Source organism: Scyliorhinus torazame, chromosome 1 (genome assembly GCF_047496885.1).
Source record: "Scyliorhinus torazame isolate Kashiwa2021f chromosome 1, sScyTor2.1, whole genome shotgun sequence".
Classification (NCBI taxonomy): Eukaryota; Metazoa; Chordata; class Chondrichthyes; order Carcharhiniformes; family Scyliorhinidae; genus Scyliorhinus; species Scyliorhinus torazame.
In genome coordinates this window covers 354,505,807-354,527,594 of record NC_092707.1, presented here as the reverse complement: position 1 = coordinate 354,527,594, position 21,788 = coordinate 354,505,807, and the positions used below count along the sequence as shown (strand labels likewise).

General features: G+C 46.3%; 1 protein-coding gene across 5 annotated transcripts in view; it reads left to right on the top strand.

Moving 5' to 3' along the window:
- Positions 1 to 21,788, top strand: part of thada (THADA armadillo repeat containing) — an 820,576-nt gene that overhangs the window by 151,892 nt on the left and 646,896 nt on the right. The window lies entirely within an intron of this gene.

Genomic DNA, 21,788 nt, shown 5'->3' with positions numbered 1-21,788 from the left:
AGAGGAAGTATCTGGGATGTATGAGGAGGTGAAAAAATCCATCTTAGGAGCATATGAATTGGCGCCTGAAGCCTACAGACAAAGGTTTAGAAATTTAAGGAAAGAATTTGGTCAAACATACATGCAGTTTAAAAGGCTCAAACAGAGCAATTTTGATAGGTGGATAAGGGCTTTGAAAATAGACCAAACGTATGAAGCTCTCAGAGAAATTATACTTTTGGAGGAGTTTAAAAATTCAATTCCTGATGTAGTGAGAACTCATGTGGAAGAGCAGAGGGTTAAAACTGCGAGGTTAGCAGCAGAACTGGCAGATGATTATGAAATAGTTCATAAATCAAAGCTTGGTTTCCGACATCAGTTTCAGCCTGTGAGGGATAGAAACTGGGGACATGAGAAATACTCAAATGGTAAAGGTAAAGCTGATCTGATGGGAGATAATAAGGAGAGTGTACCTCAGATTAGAAAAGAAATCCAGGAGGGTGGAAGAGACATGAAAAGTTTCAAATGTTTTCACTGGAATAAACTAGGCCATGTAAAGTCACAGTGTTGGTGGTTGAGGAAAAGCACTGGGAAGGCTGATGTGGGAAAAAAGTATAAGATAGTGAGGTTTGTTAAAGTGGTACAGGAAAGTCCAAGTGAAGTGAAGGAGGTGCAAAAGTTTGTACAGCCTGATGAAGAGGTGATTGATAAGAAGGTGCCAGATCTCTTTAAAGAATTTACTTGTGTGGGTAAAATTTACTCATGTGTATCAGGAGGAGCAGGTAAAGAAGTCACAATTTTAAGAGATACAGGAGTTAGTCAATCTTTAATGGGAAGAGATGAGAAGTTATGTAGTTTGGGAAGAATGTTGCCAGAAAAGGTGGTAATATGTGGAATTCAGGGTGAGAGGAGTAGTGTTCCATTATATAAGGTAAGATTGGAAAGTCCAGTGTAGAGTGGTGAAGTAGTAGTAGGAGTAATAGAGAAACTATCTTGTCCAGGAATACAGTTTACCTTGGGTAATGATCTTGCTGGATTGCAGGCAGGAGTGATGCCAACTGTGGTGGATAAGCCAGTGGAAAATCACAATTGAAGTGTTGAAGGACGAATATCCTGGGATTTTTCCGGATTGTGTAGGAGCAAGGTCGCAAAGTCACAGGTTAAGACAAGAGGATAAATCAAAGAGTGAAGATGAAGTTGAAGTGCAATTATCAGAAACGATTTTTGATCAGATGGTTGAAAAAGAACAAGAACAGGTGGAGGATGAGGTGGATATTTTTAGTTCAGGAAAATTGGCGGAGTTACAACAAAAAGATGTAGAAAAAAAACGGATATATCAGAAAGCATACACGGAAGAGGAATCTGCATTTATACCAGAGTGTTATTACCGTAAAAGTGATGTCTTGATGAGAAAATGGAGACCTTTACATATGCAGGCGGGTGAAAAGTGGGCAGCAGTTCAACAAGTAGTATTGCCGGTAGGGTATAGAAAGGAGGTGTTGTGAGTTGCACATGAGGTACCAGTGGGAGGTCATTTGAGAATAAGAAAAACTCAAGCTAAAATCCTGAAACATTTTGATTGGCCTGGACTAAATAAAGATGTAGTAACATTTTGTCAATCATGTCACACATGTCAAGTGATAGGGAAACCTCAAGCAGTGATAAAACCAGCGCCCCTAATACCCATTCCAGCATTTGAGGAACCTTTTACAAGGGTCCTAATTGATTGCCTAGGACAGCTTCCTAAAACGAAAAGTGGGAATCAATATCTTTTGACTATAATTTATGTGTCTATTAGGTTTCCAGAGGCTATTCCGGTACGTAATATTACAGCTAAAAGGATTGTGGAGGAGTTACTTAAATGCTTTACTAGATATGGACTACCCACAGAAATACAATCGGATCAAGGATCAAATTTTACCTCCAAGTTATTCAAAGATGTTATGGATAGCTTAGGAATAAAACCATTTATATCAACTGCGTACCACCCAGAATCGCAGGGAGCATTAAAAAGTGGCATCAGACAATGTTGAGGGCTTATTGTCACAATTATCCAGAGGATTGGGATAAAGGAATTCCATTCGTAATGTTTGCAATTAGGGATGCACCTAATGAGTCAATCAAATTCAGTCCTTTTGAACTAATTTTTGGTCATGAGGTCAGAGGACCACTTAAATTGATTAAGGAAAAATTGGTGAGTGAGAAATCGGAAATTACATTATTGGATTACGTGTCAAATTTTAGGGAACGATTAAATAGAGCAGGTGAATTGGCTAGACAACATTTAAAAGTTGCACAAAATGTGATGAAACGGGTAGTGGACAAGAAACCCAAAGTTCGTAGTTGTGCCAGTGGAGATAACGTTTTAGTATTGTTACCAGTGGTAGGTGAACCTTTAAAAGCAAGGTTTTGTGGAATGTATCAGACTGGAAGGAAATTAAGTGAGGTGAATTATGTGGTAAAAACACCAGATAGAAGGAAAACTCACCGAAGGTGTCACGTGAATATGATTAAAAGGTACTTTGAACGGGAAGGAGAGAAAAAGGAGGAGGTTTTAATGATTCTAACTCAAAGTGATGAACCAAATCCAGATGACTATGAATTTGACATATCTCAAATTGAATTAGAAAACGAGGATGTTCTTCAAAATTGGGATAAATTGTTGAGTTACCGTCCAGAGGAAAAACGAACTGACCTGAAAGAGTTATTGATATCACATGGGCATATTTGTGGAGATAAATTGGGAAGTACTAAAGTGGCTATACATGATGTAGATGTGGGAAATGCTGTTCCAATCAAACAACATCCATAGAGACTTAACCCTTTAAAGTTGGCACAGGTTAACAAAGAGATTGAGAGTATGCTTAAAAATGGCATAATTGAAGTGGGTTGCAGCCAATGGAGCTCACCCATAGTGATGGTACCAAACCCAGACGGTACCCAACGGTTGTGTGTGGGCTAGAAAGGTGAATGTAGTTACAAGAACGGACTCTTATCCTAGCCCACGTTTGGAGGGTTGCATTGAGAAAGTGGGACAATCAGCTTTTATTGCCAAACTGGATTTACTTAAAGGTTACTGGCAGGTACCTTTATCCGAAAGCACAAAGGAGATTTCAGCTTTTGTGACTCCAGATGATATATACCAATTCAAAGTTATGCCATTTGGCATGAAAAACGCACCAGCCACATTTCAACGGTTAACTAACAAAGTTGTTTCAGGATTACCCAATTGTGCGGTGTCCATCGACGATCTGGTAATTTTCAGCCAGACATGGACAGAACATTTGAAACATCTGATGGAGATATTCGATCAACTTCAGGGGGCAGGTTTGGTGATAAACCTAGCCAAGAGCGAATTTGGAAAAGCCCAAATCACTTTCCTTAGCCATACAATCCGTCAGCGTCGAATGGTCACACGGGATGTGAAACCAGCAGTTATTGAGGTGTTTTCAATACCCTCAAGACGAAGGGAAATAATGCGATCTCTTGGCATGAGTGGATTTGATGCAACATTTGTGCAAAAGATTTATAGCGTGATTGCTCCACTGATGAACTTGCTGAAGAAACGACGAAAATTCCAGTGGACAGCGGACTTTCAACATGCATTTGACGGCCTGAAAGCTGTGATAACCAATGCTCCTGTGTTGGAGAATTACAAGGGACTCTGCGATTGAACTGAAGTATCTGACTTTAAAGAGAAATGCCGAGGCGTAGAGAAATGGATGGATCGTGCAGAGACTTTCTTGTTCAAAGAGACTGTCAATCGAGAAGGATTTAATTTGGAGGAAGAAGAACGAAAAACAATGGACTATATTATTATACCTGTTTGAGTGGGTTGTTTTTTTGAAACGAGAAACTATATTTGCTGTGTGCATTTCTTAAAGGATGGTGAATTGGTGAAAAATGAAACCATCTTGAGGTTGATGGTTTTTTTTTTACTTGGGAGGTGTCATGTGAGAGTACCTTTAAGAAATGGGTGTTTATATATGGGTGTGTGTATAAACATCTGTAGTGAGACTACCTTTAAGAAATGGGTGTTTATCAGTGATGTCAGAGAGTGGGTGGAGCTGGGCTGTCTGTCGGCTTTTTACTTTCGTTTTAGGCTGTTTGCTGCAGGGTGTGTTTTAGTTTAGTTTTCAGAACTGGATAGCTGCAGTCACAGACAGAAGGTGTATGAATCTCTCTGTAATCTAAAGACTGTATATCGACCCTGGTGATTTAAAACTAATAACAGTCGTGACTTTAACCTGATGTGCTTCTGGTAAAAGGTGTTTTAAGTCTTATGGATGTTAAAAAGGAAAGCTTAAAGGTTTACTTAGTGTTGTAGTCTTTGGGGGTTGTATTTGAATTAATGGTTGCTAAGATGTTCACTGTATGTTTTAAAAAGGTTAACTTGAGTTCACAGAATAAACATTGTTTTGCTTTAAAAAATACTTTTCCATTTCTGCTGTACTCCACCTGTAGAGTGGGCCATGTGCTCCCCATACCACAATCTAGTAAAAGTTGTGGGTCAGGTGAACTCCATGATACACTTTGGCGTTCTCTAAACCCTGGCCCATAACAGGATGCTTTATTAAAAACAGGAGATCTGTACACCCCCTTTTTGGCCCCTAATTGGCTCTGCTCCTCTTTTTATCACTCTTTTACATTTTGTATGACTATTTGATTTTTCACCTCACTTCTAAACTTTCTGTATTAATCTGGTTTTCAGTTGTATTTTCTACCTGACATTTGTCACAATCAAACTTTTCCTTTTATCTTAAATTCTATCTGCTTTGTCATCCAAGGAGCTCTTAATTAGTTTTCCTTCACTTTTCCTTTCGAGGAAATACACATTTACAGTGCCCCGACTATCTCTATTTGTGAAAGTAGCCCATTGTCCCATTACAGTTTTTCCTACCAACCTTTGACGCCAATTTATTTGGCCCAGATCCATTCATAGAACATAGAACAATACAGCGCAGTACAGGCCCTTCGGCCCACGATGTTGCACCGAAACAAAAGCCATCTAACCTACACTATGCCATTATCATCCATATGTTTATCCAATAAACTTTTAAATGCCCTCAATGTTGGCGAGTTCACTACTGTAGCAGGTAGGGCATTCCACGGCCTCACTACTCTTTGCGGAAAGAACCTACCTCTGACCTCTGTCCTATATCTATTACCCCTCAGTTTAAAGTTATGTCCCCTCGTGCCAGCCATATCCATCCGCGGGAGAAGGCTCTCACTGTCCACCCTATCCAACCCCCTGATCATTTTGTATGCCTCTATTAAGTCTCCTCTTAACCTTCTTCTCTCCAACGAAAACAACCTCAAGTCCGTCAGCCTTTCCTCATAAGATTTTCCCTCCATACCAGGCAACATCCTGGTAAATCTCCTCTGCACCCGCTCCAAAGCCTCCACGTCCTTCCTATAATGCGGTGACCAGAACTGTACGCAATACTCCAAATGCGGCCGGACCAGAGTTCTGTACAGCTGCAACATGACCTCTCGACTCCGGAACTCAATCCCTCTACCAATAAAGGCCAACACTCCATAGGCCTTCTTCACAACCCTATCAACCTGGGTGGCAACTTTCAGGGATCTATGTACATGGACACCTAGATCCCTCTGCTCAGCCACACTTTCAAGAACTTTACCATTAGCCAAATATTCTGCATTCCTGTTATTCCTTCCAAAGTGAATCACCTCACACTTCTCTACATTAAACTCCATTTGCCACCTCTCAGCCCAGCTCTGCAGCTTATCTATATCCCTCTGTAACCTGCTACATCCTTCCACACTATCGACAACACCACCGACTTTAGTATCATCTGCAAATTTACTCACCCACCCTTCTGTGCCTTCCTCTAGGTCATTGATAAAAATGACAAACAGCAACGGCCCCAGAACAGATCCTTGTGGTACTCCACTTGTGACTGTACTCCATTCTGAACATTTCCCATCAACCACCACCCTCTGTCTTCTTTCAGCTAGCCAATTTCTGATCCACATCTCTAAATCACCCTCAATCCCCAGCCTCCGTATTTTTTGCAATAGCCTACCGTGGGGAACCTTATCAAACGCTTTGCTGAAATCCATATACACCACATCAACTGCTCTACCCTCGTCTACCTGTTCAGTCACCTTCTCAAAGAACTCAATAAGGTTTGTGAGGCATGACCTACCCTTCACAAAGCCATGCTGACTATCCCTGATCATATCATTCCTATCTAGATGATTATAAATCTTGTCCCTTATAATCCCCTCCAAGACTTTACCCACTACAGACGTGAGGCTCACCGGTCTATAGTTGCCGGGGTTGTCTCTGCTCCCCTTTTTGAACAAAGGGACCACATTTGCTGTCCTCCAGTCCTCTGGCACTATTCCTGTAGCCAATGATGACATAAAAATCAAAGCCAAAGGTCCAGCAATCTCTTCCCTGGCCTCCCAGAGAATCCTAGGATAAATCCCATCAGGTCCCGGGGACTTATCTATTTTCAGCCTGTCCAGAATTGCCAACACCTCTTCCCTACGTACCTCAATGCCATCTATTCTATTAGCCTGGGACTCAGCATTCTCCTCCACAACATTATCTTTTTCCTGAGTGAATACTGACGAAAAATATTCATTTAGTATCTCGCCTATCTCTTCAGACTCCACACACAATTTCCCATCCCTGTCCTTGACTGGTCCTACTCTTTCCCTAGTCATTCGCTTATTCCTGACATACCAATAGAAAGCTTTTGGGTTTTCCTTGATCCTTCCTGCCAAATACTTCTCATGTCCCCTCCTTGCTCGTCTTAGCTCTCTCTTTAGATCCTTCCTCGCTACCTTGTAACTATCCATCGCCCCAACCGAAACTTCACACTTCATCTTCACATAGGCCTCCTTCTTCCTCTTAACAAGAGATTCCACTTCCCTGGTAAACCACGGTTCCCTCGCTCGACGCCTTCCTCCCTGTCTGACCGGTACATACTTATCAAGAACACGCAGTAGCTGATCCTTGAACAAGCCCCACTTATCCAGTGTGCCCAACACTTGCAGCCTACTTCTCCACCTTATCCCCCCCAAGTCACGTCTAATGGCATCATAATTGCCCTTCCCCCAGCTATAACTCTTGCCCTGCGGTGTATACTTATCCCTTTCCATCATTAACGTAAACGTCACCGAATTGTGGTCACTGTCCCCAAAGTGCTCTCCTACCTCCAATTCCAACACCTGGCCTGGTTCATTACCCAAAACCAAATCCAACGTGGCCTCGCCTCTTGTTGGCCTGTCAACATATTGTTTCAGGAAACCCTCCTGCACACACTGTACAAAAAACGACCCATCTATTGTACTCGAACTATATCTTTTCCATTCAATATTTGGAAAGTTAAAGTCTCCCATAATAACTACCCTGTTACTTTCGCTCATATCCAGAATCATCTTCGCCATCCTTTCCTCTACATCCCTAGAACTATTAGGAGGCCTATAAAAAACTCCCAACAGGGTGACCTCTCCTTTCCTGTTTCTAACTTCAGCCAATACTACCTCGGAAGAAGAGTCCCCATCTAGCATCCTCTCCGCCACCGTAATACTGCTCTTGACTAGCAGCGCCACACCTCCCCCTCTTTTGCCTCCTTCTCTGAGCTTACTAAAACACCTAAACCCCGGAACCTGCAACATCCATTCCTGTCCCTGCTCTATCCATGTCTCCGAAATGGCCACAACATCGAAGTCCCAGGTACCAACCCACGCTGCCAGTTCCCCTACCTTGTTTCGTATACTCCTGGCATTGAAGTAGACACACTTCAAACCACCTACCTGAACGCTGGCCCCCTCCTGCGACGTCAAATCTGTGCTCCTGACCTCTATACTCTCATTCTCCCTTACCCTAAAACTACAATCCAGGTTCCCATGCCCCTGCTGCATTAGTTTAAACCCCCCCAAAGAGCTCTAACAAATCTCCCCCCCAGGATATTTGTGCCCCTCAGGTTCAGATGTAGACCATCCTGTCTGTAGAGGTCCCACCTTCCCCAGAAAGAGCCCCAGTTATCCAAAAATCTGAAACCCTCCCGCCTGCACCATCCCTGTAGCCAAGTGTTTAAATGCTCTCTCTCCCTATTCCTCATCTCACTATCACGTGGCACGGGCAACAACCCAGAGATAACAACTCTGTTTGTTCTAGTTCTGAGCTTCCATCCTAGCTCCCTGAAAGCCTGCCTGACATCCTTGTCCCCTTTCCTACCTATGTCGTTGGTGCCAATGTGGACCACGACTTGGGGCTGCTCCCCCTCCCCCTAAGGACCCGGAAAACACGATCCGAGACATCACGTACCCTTGCACCTGGGAGGCAACATACCAAACGTGAGTCTCTCACGCTCCCACAAAATCTCCTATCTGTGCCCCTGACTATAGAGTCCCCAATTACTAATGCTCTGCTCCTCTCCCCCCTTCCCTTCTGAGCAACAGGGACAGACTCCGTGCCAGAGGCCCGTACCCCATGGCTTACCCCTGGTAAGTCGTCCCCCCCACAAGTATCCAAAGCGGTATACTTGTTTCTCAGGGGAACGACCGCAGGGGATCCCTGCACTGACTGTTTTTTCCCAGTCCCTCTTACAGTTACCCACCTATCTCCAATCTTTGGTGTAACTAATTCCCTGAAGCTGCTATCTATTACCCCTTCTGCCTCCCGAATGATCCGAAGTTCTTCCAACTCCAGCTCCAGTTCCCTAACTCGGTCTTGGAGGAGCTGGAGATGGCAGCACTTCCTGCAGGTAAAATCAGCAGGGACACTAACTGCATCCCTCACCTCAAACATCCTGCAGGAGGAACATTGTACTCCCTTCCCTGCCATTCCTCTAACTTTCTACCAAGATCTGGCTAACAACTAAATTAAATTTTTATAAAAAATAATAATAATATAATAAAAATATGGTACTTACCTCAGACCAATGGGTTTTATTATTAGGTTAGAGGAGGAGGGCGGGTGGGAGACACTACACGTGTAGTGTCTCGGGTTTCCTCTCCACCAGAATTTATTGGTGAGGGTCTTCCCAGACGTCCGCGGGTCGACTTCCTGATCCCGCCTAAAAAACTAATTTAAAGAAAAGAGAAAAAGTCTCAGCTCCTGCTGAAACTGACTCACCACTCACCAGCTGCTCTCACGCCGCCGAAATCGACTGGCCTGCCCCTGCAAAGAGAAGTGCTTTTAAAGGTTGACTTACCTCCCAGCACCCTCCTTCCGCAATGCTCCCGCTGAAACTGACTAACCAGCTGCTCTCACGCCACCGAAATCGACTGGCCTGCCCCTGCAAAGAGAAGTGCTTTTAAAGGTTGACTTACCTCCCAGCACCCTCCTTCCGCAATGCTCCCGCTGAAACTGACTAACCAGCTGCTCTCACGCCACCGAAATCGACTGGCCTGCCCCTGCAAAGAGAAGTGCTTTTAAAGGTTGACTTACCTCCCAGCACCCTCCTTCCGCAATGCTCCCGCTGAAACTGACTAACCAGCTGCTCTCACGCCACCGAAATCGACTGGCCTGCCCCTGCAAAGAGAAGTGCTTTTAAAGGTTGACTTACCTCCCAGCACCCTCCTTCCGCAATGCTCCCGCTGAAACTGACTAACCAGCTGCTCTCACGCCACCGAAATCGACTGGCCTGCCCCTGCAAAGAGAAGTGCTTTTAAAGGTTGACTTACCTCCCAGCACCCTCCTTCCGCAATGCTCCCGCTGAAACTGACTAACCAGCTGCTCTCACGCCACCGAAATCGACTGGCCTGCCCCTGCAAAGAGAAGTGCTTTTAAAGGTTGACTTACCTCCCAGCACCCTCCTTCCGCAATGCTCCCGCTGAAACTGACTAACCAGCTGCTCTCACGCCACCGAAATCGACTGGCCTGCCCCTGCAAAGAGAAGTGCTTTTAAAGGTTGACTTACCTCCCAGCACCCTCCTTCCGCAATGCTCCCGCTGAAACTGACTAACCAGCTGCTCTCACGCCACCGAAATCGACTGGCCTGCCCCTGCAAAGAGAAGTGCTTTTAAAGGTTGACTTACCTCCCAGCACCCTCCTTCCGCAATGCTCCCGCTGAAACTGACTAACCAGCTGCTCTCACGCCACTCGTACCCTATTAAAGTTGGCTTTCCCTCCAGTTACTTATTCTTGCTCTGGATATACTTTGCAAGAAGGGGTAGTTCACACCCGAGTTGAGTGAAATAACATAGGTTTATTTCAAGAGCCCTGGATACACAGCACTCGGCTTTATACTAGAAGTAATTAAGTGCAGGGAAGCACTTATTCTCCCAAGGATTCTGGGAATATGAGATCCCTGACGCCGTATATATCATATGGATCCAGGTTGCGACATCTCTCTCTTCCCCCCGCCCCCCTCCCCCCGCCAAGTCCAAAGGATCATCCACTGACCATAGACACCGAGAAAGAGGAGAAACAGAAGGAGAGGAGGGGCAATGGACTCTCTTTGGCTCCGGCAGAACATCATGTATCCAAGGCACTGGGTCCGAGTACCACACTGCGGAATGGCTCCTTCTGCTGGAGCGCTGCAGTAGGATAGTGGCAGGAGGCGGATGTGCACCGGATTCAACCTCGGAGGCTGATGTGGACTGTGTGTCCATTACGGAATCTGAAGAGGGCATGTCCTGTGAATGCATAGCAAGGCCTGGATGTGGTGCCACAGCGGGCCTGTTGGATTGCGAGACCAGATCCTCCAGGATGGGGCACATGTCAGGAACTGGGCAAAGAGGGGATCTTTGTAACCGAAGGTGATTCAAATGGCGCCGTTATTGTAGGTTGCTTACATGGACCCGGTAGAAGACCGGACCAGTCTGGAGAGAACAGTCCCTGAAAGCCAGAGGAGACCGATGGCAAACTTTCAGATGAACACCGTGTACCCCCGGAGAAAATTGACTGGGCGGAGGATGTGGAGCAAGGCGATGTACCTGCTGTTCCTGGGCTTGGTGCACATTTTCCCCGATATCTGAGAATAACAAACTCAGGCAGGTACGGAGCCACTGATCCATTAGCAGCTCCGCCAGAGCGACTCCCATTACTGCAGGTGGCGTGGTTCGATAGGTGAACAAGACTGAGCCAATCTCGTGTCCATGGAGCCCAAAGTCTACTGCGTAGCCCCCGCTTGAACGTCTGGAGGCCAGCTCATGGAATGGTTACAGCTCAGAATTAGGCCATTATGCCATCATGTCTACACTGGCTCTCTGCTTGAACGATTCACTTTGTGTCATTCCCTTGAATTTTCCCTGTCGCTCTACTAATTAATCCTCTTCAGATAATGGTCCAATTCTCTTTTAAAAGCCACAATTGAATCTGCTTCCACCAAACTGACAGGACATGCATTCCAGACCCTAACCACTTGATGGCATTAAGAATTTTTTCTCATGTTGCCCTTGCTTCTTTTGCCAATCAACAGAAATCTGTGCCCCCTATTTCTCAGTCCTCCCTCCAATGGGAATATCTTCTCCCTATTTACTCTGTCCAGACCCCTCATGATTTTGAATATCTCGATCAAATCTCCTCTGAACTACCTCTTCAAGGAGAAGAGCTTCCAATCTATGTTACTGATGTTCCCGTCCCGAGAACTATTGTCTTAAATGTTTTTGTTTTTTTTGCACCCTCGCTAACTCCGTCACATCCTGGTAGTGGTGTAGTGGTACTGTCACTGAACTAATTCTCCAAGGACCCAGTGTACTGCTCTGGTGACCCTGGTTCCGTTCCCACCAGAGCAGATGGTGTAATTTGAGTTTTTGGGCAGCACGGTAGCACAGTGGTTAGTACTGTTGCTTCACAGCGCCAGGGTCCCAGGCTCGATTCCCGGCTTGGTCTGCACGTTCTCCCTGTGTCTGCGTGGGTTTCCTCCGGGTGCTCCCGTTTCATCCCACAAGTCCCAAATTACCTGTTTGGTTATTTGGACATTCTGAATTCTCCCTCCGTGTACCCGAACAGGTGCCGGAATGTAGTGACCAGGGGACTTTCACAGTAACTTCATTGCAGTGTTAATCTAAGTCTACTTGTGACAAAGATTATCAATTAATTAAAGTGCAGTGTCTAGAACTGGACTATCCAGTTGAAGCAGAACCAGTATCTATACAGATTTAATCTATAATGTCCTTGCTTATGTACTCTGTGCCCCTATTTATAAAGCCCAGGCTCCTGTACACATTTTTTAAAACCATTTTCTCAATTTGTCCTGCAACCGTCAGTGATTTGTGCCCATATACCCTCGGGTCCCTCTACTACTGGACCTCATTTAGAATTGTGCCCTTATTTTTGTAGTCTCTCCTTGTTCTTCCTACTGTTGCTAACTTTGCCTTAGTTCAATTGCTCTGTTTTATTACCTTTGCTCTTGAGTCGCCAGGTATCTTTATGATACCGCCACGTGGTTCAAGTCCGAGTAATGATCAATAATCCAATACACCGATTAGTGAGATTTAAATCAAAGCACATTTATTATACACAGTAATCGCTACTCATGCACAAATTCTACGTCTAAGCTACTTCTACAACTAACAGGCCTCTACTTAACTTGGAACTGGCCCACCAGGTCAGGGAAACAAATGGCCTTTCGTTCGGATTGGAGCCTGCGGGATTCGAAGTTGGTACAGATTGGTAGCTAGGAGGGCCTATCTCGTAGCGAGCGTTGAATTAAAACTTACGGGTTCGATCTTCACTGCTCCGGTCACGGTCAATATTGGTTCGTTGTTGTTGGGTGACCCGGGCAGGAAGAAGAGCCGAAGAGGAGCTGCTGTAGAGTGAAGAGAGAGCGATTTGAACTTGGGGCTCAATTCTTATAGTCCCCAGGGGCTTCCCGCCTTTCGGGGCGGACCCTGTACCTGGTCCCAAGTGATTGGACTTTGTCCCTATCACTTTGTTCGATTTTCTCCAATGCTGGAGCGGTTCCCTGATCGATGGGCGGTCTTGAGGTGCTCGTTCACCTCCTTTTGTGTAGGCTCCTGCTGGCGCCGAAGAGTCTGATTTGTGTGTCTAAATGTTGCTTATTGTTCCTGGGGATTGCTCATTAGTATGCAGGTGGCTGTTTTTTTGTTATGCTGATGGTTGCTGGTATCGATCTTGTCTGGCCTTTCCAGAGGTAAATACACAGCCAACCTGCAGCTGATCGTTTTTGTCTTGTTGGCTGACTTTCCCATCAGCCTTTGCCGTTCGCCATTTTGAATCGGGAGTTGGCCATTTTAAGTGGCTACACTACCAGAATGAATCACTTCACATTTCTCTGCATTAAATTTCACCTGTCTTCCCATTCCATCAATCTTTCTGTTTTGAAGTTTCACACTACTCTCCTCGCTTTTCTCCAGAACAGAGAAACCTGCCCAGTGTGTGAGAGAGATAGTGTGTGATAGCGATAGTAGGCTGGATTCTCCTTTTGGGTGACTAAAATCGCCACGCCGGCGTGAAAACGGTAGTCTTTTACGCCAGGAACACTGGCACAAAACGGCCACCGTTTCCCTGCTCTGGGGGGCTCCTAGCAGCCAGGCAGCGTAGAGCTCCCAGCTCTAGCTGCCGATATGACCTGGAGGATTGCTGGGTCCGTGGCTGCGCGCGTGCACAGCGGCGGCCTGCAGCGGCTGCGCCGTGCTTCATGGTGGACGCAGCCCGCTGACCCGGCCCGCAAAAGTACCCCCCCCCCCTTCAGCCGGCTCGAGCGCCCCGAACCGCCCCCCCCAAAGTGCCCCAGCCCCGAATAATTCCCTCGCTGCCCGCGGATTGGCCCTCCCCCTGTGGTGGCGCTGGACTGAGTCCGCAGCCGCCACGCTGAGTTCCCGATGGATGAGACCATGAGAGTCCCATGCCGTTGAGAACTCGGCCGGTCAGGGATGGAGCATCGCGTGGTGGGCCTCAGGCAATAGCCTGAGGCCATGGATACAACGTATGGCGTACTCCTAGATTACACCGCTTTTCAGGGGCTGGAGCACCGTGAAAGCGACACCACCCCCGATTTTGTCGTCGGGGATCAGAGAATCCAGCCCAATGTGAAGGAAAAACCTTTTCGAGTTAACTCTCATCAGGTTTAAGCTGCCTGTCACAGATGACACTATTGGTAAGAATGACTACCACTGAGGACATTCTCCATTGTGTTGTGTGACACTACCACTGCGCTAAGCGGAATAGATTCAGAGCATAGGAGTGGGAGTAGGCCCTTGAGACCGCTCTGCCATTTAACTGGATCATGGCTGGTCTTCTACCTCAATGTGAGCTTGTGCACCTGTCCCGTATCCCTTGCTGTCATTGGCATATAGACAACTATCGACCTCTACTTTAAACATACTCAATGACTGAGGCTCTACAGCTTGGGATAGAGACTTCCGAAGATTCACCACCTTCTGAATGAGGAAATTCTTCCTCATCTTAGTCCTAAATGGCTACCTCTTATTCTGAGACTGCCCTCTGCATCTAGACCTCCCAACCAAAGAAAATGGGAGAGATCTAACAGCTCCAAAATGGACCACCAATTCAATGAGGTGTAGGAGCGTGTGTCAGTAGCAGCACCAGGTGCACCTAAAAACAAAATGCCTATCTGGTGAAGCTGCAACGCAGCATGCACATTAGAAAGATGCAGCGGCATGCCGCAGACAGAGCCAAGCAATCCTACAATCAGTGGGTCAGATTAAAGGTCTGCAGTCCTGCCACATCTAGTTGTGAATGGTAGTAGACAATAAAACCATTGGGAGGAGGAGGACCCAATAAACATCCTTATCCTTCATGATGGCAGAGCTCAACACATGAATGGAGGAGTCAAGGCTGAAGTATTTGCAATTATCCTCAGCCGAGAGTATCAAGTGGGAGTTTAATTTTTGTCTCCTTCTGAGCTCCCCACCACAACAGATGCCAGACTTCAGTCAATTTAATTCACTGCATGTGATGGCAAGAAACCGCTGAGCACATTGGGTGCAACAAAGGTTATCGGCCTTGACAACATCCTGCCTGTGCTGCTGAAGACTTATGCTCTCGAACTGGCTGCATTTTTAGCCAAGCTATTCCAGTACAACTACAACACTGATAACCTACACGACAATGTGGAAAATTGCCCACTGATGTCGTGTCCTTAAATCCAATCTGGTCAATTAGTGTCCCAACAACCTACTTTCGGTCAGAAGCAAAATGATTGAAGAGGTTTTTGGCAGTCCTATCGAGCAATGCTTGACATTGAGATAGCATTGGATCATAGAATCATAGAAGTTTACAGCATGGAAACAGGCCCTTCGGCCCAACCAGTCCATGCTGCCCAGTTTTTACCATTAAGCTAGTCCCAGTTGCCCGCACTTGGCCCATAACCCTCTATACCCATCTTACCCATGTAACTATCTAAATGCTTTTTAAAAGACACAATTGTACCCGCCTCTACTACTACCTCTGGCAGCCCATTCCAGACACTCACTACCCTCTGAGTGAAGAAATTGCCCCTCTGGGCCCTTCTGAAACTCTCCCCTCTCACCTTAAACCAATGCCCTCTAGTTTTAGACTCCCCTACCTTTGGGGAAAGATGTTGACTATCTACCTTATCTATGCCCCTCATTATTTTATAGACCTCTATAAGATCACCCCTAAGCCTCCTACGCTCCAGGGAAAAAAGTCCCAGTCTATCCAGCATCTCCTTATAACTCAAACCATCAAGTCCCGGCAACATCCTAGTAAATCTTTTCTGCACTCTTTCTAGTTTAATAATATCCTTTCTATAATAGGGTGACCAGAACTGCACACAGTATTCCAAGTGTGGCCGTACCAATGTCTTGTACAACTTCAACAAGACGTCCCAACTCCTGTATTCAATGTTCTGACCAATGAAACCAAGCATGCCGAATGCCTTCTTCACCACCCTGTCCACCTGCGACTCCACCTTCAAGGAGCTATGAACCTGTACTCCTAGATCTTTTTGTTCTATAACTCTCCCCAACGCCATACCATTAACTGAGTAGGTACTGGCCTGATTCGATCTGCCAAAATGCATCACCTCACATTTATCTAAATTAAACTCCATCTGCCATTCATCGGCCCACTGGCCTAATTGATCGAGATCCCGTTGCAATCCTAGATAACCTTCTTCACTATCCACTATGCCACCAATCTTGGTGTCATCTGCAAACTTACTATGCCTCCTAAATTCTCATCCAAATCATTAATATAAATCACAAATAACAGTGGACCCAGCACTGATCCCTGAGGCACACCACTGGTCACAGGCCTCCAGTTTGAAAAACAACCCTCTACAACCACCCTCTGTCTTCTGTCGTCCAGCCAATTTTGAATCCAATTGGCAACCTCACCCTGGATCCTGTGAGCTTTCACCTTCTGCAACAACCTACCATGCGGTACCTTGTCAAAGGCTTTGCTAAAGTCCATGTAGACAACGTCTACTGCACTGCCCTCATCTACCTTCTTGGTCACCCCCTCAAAAAACTCAATCAAATTTGTGAGACATGATTTTCCACGCACAAAGCCATGCTGACTGCCCCGAATCAGTCCTTGTCTCTCTAAATGCTTGTAGATCCTGTCTCTCAGAATACCTTCTAGCAACTTACCTACTACAGACGTTAGGCTCGCCGGTCTGTAGTTCCCAGGCTTTTCCCTGCTGCCCTTCTTAAACAAGGGCACAACATTCGCCACTCTCCAATCTTCAGGCACCTCACCTGTGGCTGCCGATGATTCAAATATCTCTGTTAGGGGACCCGCAATTTCCTCCCTAGCCTCCCACAACATCCTGGGATACATTTCATCAGGTCCCGGGGATTTATCTACCTTGATGCGCTTTAAGACTTCTAGCACCTCCTCCTCTGTAATATGCACACTTCTCAAGACATCACTCTTTCCCTTAGTTTCCTAACATCCATGCCTTTCTCCACCGTGAATACCGATGAGAAATATTCATTCAGGATCTCACCCAACTCTTGTGGCTCTGCACATAGATGTCCTTGTTGATCCTTAAGAGGCCCTACTCTGTCCCTAGTTACTCTTTTCCCCTTTATGTATCTGTAGAATCTCTTTGGATTCTCCTTTGCATTATTTGCCAAAGCAATTTCATGTCCCCTTTTTGCCCTCCTGATTTCCCTCTTAACTCTATTTCGACAATCTCTATACACTTCAAGGGATCCACTTGATCCCAGTTGTTTATGTACGTCATATGCCTCCTTCTTCTTTTTGACCAGAGTCTCAATAATTCGAGTCATCCAGGGTTCCCTACTTCTACCAGCCTTGCCCTTCACTCTAAAGGGAATGTGCTTACCCTGCACCCTGGTTAACACATTTTTAAAAGCCTCCCATTTACCAGCCGTCCCTTTGCCTGCCAACAGTCTCCCCCAATCTACCTCTGCAAGTTCCTGTCTGATACCATCAAAATTGGCCTTGCCCCAATTAAGAATTTTAACTCTTGGGCCAGACCTATCATTCTCCATAGCTATCTTAAAACTAATGGAGTTATGGTCACTTGTCCCAAAGTGATCCCTCACTAACACTTCTGTCACTTGCCCTTCCTTATTTCCCAAGACGAGGTCAAGTTTTGCCCCCTCTCTAGTCGGTCCATCCACATACTGAATGAGAAATTCCTCCTGAATACACTCAACAAATTTCCCTCCATCCAAGCCCCTAATGCTATGGCTGTCCCAGTCAATGTTGGGAAAGTTAAAGTCCCCTACTATTACCACCCTATTTTTCTTGCAGCTATCTGTAATCTCCTTACATATTTGCTCCTCAATTTCCCGCTGACTATTTGGGGGCCTGTAGTACAGTCCTATCAAGGTGATCTCTCCCTTCTTATTTTTCAGTTCCACCCATATAGACTCATTGGGCGAACCCTCGGATATATCCCCTCTAAGTACTGCCGTAATGTTCTCCCTAATCAAAAACGCCACTCCCCCTCCTCTCTTACCTCCTGTTCTATCCTTTCTATAGCATCTGTACCCCGGAACATTGAGCTGCCAGTCCTGCCCCTCCCTTAGCCATGTTTCAGTCATAGCTATAATATCCCAGTCCCATGTGCCCATCCATGCCCTGAGTTCATCCGCTTTGCCCGTCAGGCCCCTTGCATTGAAATAAATGCAGTTTAATGTAGACTTTCCTTGCTCTCTGCCCTGCTTTCTCTGGTCATGCTTTACACACTCTCCCTTCCTGCCTTTTGTTTCCGTCCCCACTGACTTCCTACATCGGTTCCCATCCCCCTGCCACATTAGTTTAAACCCTCCCCAACTGCACTAGCAAACACACCCCCGAGAACATTGGTTCCGGTCCCACCCAGATGCAGACCGTCCGATTTGTACAGGTCCCACCTCCCCCAGAACCGGTCCCAATGTCCCAGGAATTTGAAACCCTCCCTCTTGCACCATCTCTCAAGCCACGTATTCATCCTAGCTATCCTGTCATTCCTACTCTGACTATCACGTGGCACTGGTAGCAATCCTGAGATTACTACCTTTGAGGCCCTACTTTTTAGTTTAACTCCTAACTCCCTAAATTCAGCTTGTAGGACCTCATCCAGTTTTTTACCTATATCGTTGGTGCCTATATGCACCACGACAGCTGGCTGTTCACCCTCTCCCTCCAAAATGCCCTGCAGCCGCTCCGAGACATCCTTGACCCTTGCACCAGGGAGGCAACATACCAACCTGGATTCTCGTTTGCGTCCGCAGAAACGCCTGTCTATTCCCCATACAATTGAATCCCCTATCACTATAGCTCTGCCACTCTTTTTCCCGCCCTTCTGTGCAGCAGAGCCAGCCACGGTGCCATGAACCTGGCTGCTGCCACGTTCCCCTGGTGAGCCATCTCCCCCAACAGTTTCCAAAACGGTAAATCTGTTTTGGAGGGAGATGACCGCAGCGGATCCCTGCACTGCCTTCCTACTCTTCCTCTGTCTGTTGGTCACCCATTCCCTATCTGCCTCAGTAATATTAATCTGCGGTGTGACCAACTCACTGAATGTGCTGTCCACAACTTCCTCAGCATCGCGGATGCTCCAAAGTGAATCCATCCGCAGCTCCAGAGCCGTCAAGCGGTCTAACAGGAGCTGCAGTTGGACACACTTCTTGCAGATGAAGGAGTCAGGGACACCAGAAGGGTCTCTGACTTGCCACATCTCACAAGAGGAGCATGACATGGGTGTGAGCTCTCCTGCCATGACTTAAACCTGAAGTTAAATTTGAACTACACTACACAGCTAAGAGAAAGTCAAAGAGAGAGAAATCACTTACCAGTCACAAGCCAATCACTTACCTGCTGGCTGTGATGTAATTGCTCCCGAGACTCCTTCACAGGTCTGCTTCTCTGCACCTCCTTAAGATGAGCACCAAATTCCCTTAACTAGTTAATTAATTTACTTAATTAATTGCATTTTTTTTTTTTTTTTTTTGGAAACTCACCCCCAAACACCAAAAAACACAGCCCTCACTCACCTCTTATCCGAACTCAGCCTTACCCAAACTCAGATACACTCTGTTTGCCTCCAGCACTCCATTTCTAAAGGCACTTAAGCCACACCCTTTGTATCCTTCCTGATTTACAGTCAGCCAATAGGCCTGCTCCTGAAACTGATCTCCCGAAACTTAACAGCTGACCTGCAAGGTAAGGAAGTTGTTAAGCAGTACTTACCTCGCCCAGGCCGCGACCTTTTAAACTGTCCGCTCTGCCTCGCAGCTCCCCCGCTTTTTCAATCTCCCGCGCTGTTTCCAAAGTCCCGGCTCTCTCTCTCTCTTGCTCCCAGCTGACCGGCAAGGTAAGGAGGTTGTTAAGCAGTACTTACTTCACCCAGGCCGTGACCTTTTAAACTGTCCGCTCTGCCTCGCAGCTCCCGCGCTTTTTCAATCTCCCGCGCTGTTTCCAAAGTCCCGGCTCTCTCTCTCTCCCGCTCCCAGCTGACCTGCAAGGTAAGGAGGTTATTAAGCAGTCAAGCAGGATCAAGGAGGCTTTGAAAAATTGAAGTAATTGGATATCAAGAAGGGATGGGGTAAGGGGTTGGTGAGGGAACGCCACTGGCTGGATTCATACCTAGTAGAATGGAAGTTGGCTGTAATAGCTGGAGTCCAATCATCTCCATTTCAGGACATCGCTGCAGGGGTTCTCAAATTAACCATCTTCTGTTTCTGCAACGACATTCGGTTAAGATAAAGAGTGTGGAAGATTGCTGTCGATTGCACACTGTTCAGTTCAGTTCCATTTGTAACTCTTCAGATAATGCAGAAATCCATGCATGCATGCAACAAGATCTGGGTAGCGTTCAGGCTTGGGCTAGTAAGGAACTGGTGCACAGTGTGCATGCAATGCAAAGGACCAAAAGAGGCAACCTGGACAAGAGAGAACTGATCCCCTCCAGGGAGCAGAGCATTGTGCTGCTGACAAGACTGATCAAGCTTGTGGACAACATGTTGATGACTGGTGCTATACAACCATTGTGTCATATCTGTGAAACAGTATATTACAAGATACCTTTTCATCCTTCAGTTTCTAAGTTTTTTGCGAGAATCAATTTTAAAAAGTGTGTCCTGTTATATTCACAACTCCCATCCAATAAGAGGAAAATTCTAGATGAATGGGATGGCCTTGCAGAGATAACTACCTTTGGATTGGTTTTGAGAAAGCCCATTTTATTTCTTGGTGATGCTCCATCTGGTGGTGCATTTGAGAATTAATGTGTGCTCTGGATCTTCAATTGTTACATAGATTCCAGCTTGCATTCATTTGTGCCCCAGGAATATATTACTTTATGTGAAAAGCAAGTTCTTCTTTGGAATATGCATTTCATATATCATTATAACCTTTTGCTCATCTTTCAGGAACCCATTTAGAATTCAATTTTATATATTGGGCTGGATTCTCCGCAGCCCCGTGCTGAAATCGGGTTTGGACCGGGGGCGGAGAACCAACTTTCCCGGCGGAATCGGGCCTGGCGCCACCCTGGTGATTCTCCGGGCCCCGAATATCCGCGCGTCTGCGAATTACGCCGGGGGGGGCCCATTGCCAGAGGCCCACCCAGTAATACTCTGCTCCCGACCGGCTGAGTTCCAAATGGCGTGGAACTAACATGCTCGTCGGGACACTCGCGTGGTGGTTGCGGACGCAGTCTGCGGCCGCCCTGGTGGTGGCAGGAGGGTCGGGGGGGTGAGCTTATCGTGCCGGTCCGATGAAGGGGTGCGCAACTGATCGGGGGGGACCTATATTACGGAGCTGCCTCCGCTGCCTGAGTCTGCCATGGCGCTCGGTGAGGCCGCAGCCGTGCGCATGCGCGGACCCGGAAATGCGGGGGCCCGTATCCGCAGCCGAAGCTGCGTGAATCACTCCGGGACCCTGATAGCCCCCTGAAGGTAAATTAATCGACTTTTATTTTGTTCAGGAAACTGGGGAGTCCCACGCCAGCATTTTTACGCTGGCATGGGGACATAGCCCCATGTTGGGAGAATCCAGCCCATTATATATAGCGGGAAACCACTTGGTGGTGCTGTAACACAGTTCAGCATCTGGTATTGTTTATGGGCCCATATAACGCTAAAGCAGAATTTGTGAATAATTTTGTAGCTATATTCATTACATTTCTGTGCAACAAGCTAATTGAATTGTTTACATTCAAGTGTAATAAATCTATAAACCTACCATGCAACAACCTCTTTATTTGGAGGATGTGTTAGGAAATGAACTAGCTAGATAATTTCAGCAACATTGCCTAATTTCTGAAGCTCTTATTTTTGACGAAAATGATACTGGTAGAATTAATTACAGAAAATAAGGGGACAAACCTGTCTTTAGTGTTTAAAGATGCATATTTGGGATGGCATTCTTTTTGATTGCAGATTTAGGAGAAAAAAAATCGATCACCAGGACA